The sequence below is a fragment of the Prionailurus bengalensis genome, chromosome A1 (genome assembly GCF_016509475.1).
Source record: "Prionailurus bengalensis isolate Pbe53 chromosome A1, Fcat_Pben_1.1_paternal_pri, whole genome shotgun sequence".
Lineage (NCBI taxonomy): Eukaryota > Metazoa > Chordata > Mammalia > Carnivora > Felidae > Prionailurus > Prionailurus bengalensis.
Window position 1 is genome coordinate 96,213,272 of NC_057343.1, and position 1,090 is coordinate 96,214,361.

The window sequence follows — 1,090 nt, forward strand, 5'->3', positions numbered from 1 at the left end:
TTTGGTGTTAAGCCAGGGTTTCTTTATTGCAGCAGTTGGCTTTACCTTAATGATGTGGAACTTTTCATAATTTACCTCTACAAGGACTATTTTTTTCCACCTTGTACCCAAGTAGAAAACATGCCACTAGCCATCTAAGCCTTACCTTACTTTTTTTGTTTTTAATTTTTAAATGTTTTTTTATTTATTTTTGAGACAGAGACAGAGTATGAGCAGGGGAGGGGCAGAGAGAGAGGGGGAGACCCAGAATCTGAAGCAGGCTCCAGACACTGAGGTGTCAGCACAGAACTCAACGCGGGGCTCAAACTCACGGATTGTGAGATCATGACCTGAGCTGAAGTCAGACGCTCAACTGACTGAGCCACCCAGGCGCCCAAGCCTTACCTTACTTTTAAACACGTTTTTGGATTGCTTCTCAGCCTTTTGGCTAAGATCAAGTATAGTATCTGTTCTTACCAGTTTAAACACACTTTTGGAGGTAAGTACTTCAAGGAGAGAGAAAGTCTTTCAGAAATAGGGAATCAGTAGCGTCTGGATAAGCCATATTTTGCATGTCAGCTCCTGAATAATTAGATTAATAATTAACCCCCCACTGTATGATTGTTTTCTTCTTCTATAAGAACAAAAGTTGAAGGGAAATTTTTACCAGCATTATGGCATTTATTTGCATTTATTTAGTGTGGTTGTTTTTACCACCTGTATGCATATTTATTTCTAGATGGATTGAGAATCAAGGCAAAGCCAAAGGCAAGTTTCAGTGTAGTCAAACTGGTAATCACATGTGCTTAGCGGCTCAGGAGGCAGATTGTCTAGGGGTAAATCCTGAAGATAACCCCTGTCAGCTCTGCCATGTGGGGATATTACACCTCATTTCTGTGGCCTCAGTTGCCTTACCTATAAAATAAGATTGTGATGGTCCATATTTGATAGAGCTGTTAAAATGGTGAGATGAAAAGAAAAATCTGTAAATTGCCCCACATAGGACCATACTCAACAGATACTGTCTTGGGGCAGAAAACAAAGAGGGAACACCCTATTTGATTAATGACTTTTGTTAAGGCATCCGATATGAAAAGCCAAGAATTGTGAG

General features: G+C 40.1%; 1 non-coding gene across 1 annotated transcript; it reads left to right on the plus strand.

Annotated features, from left to right (window-relative positions):
• The first annotated feature begins 407 nt into the window (after positions 1 to 407).
• Positions 408 to 591, plus strand: LOC122496901. Its single transcript, XR_006300983.1, has one exon. It is a non-coding gene; the product is annotated as a U2 spliceosomal RNA (small nuclear RNA).
• Positions 592 to 1,090: the final 499 nt, after the last annotated feature.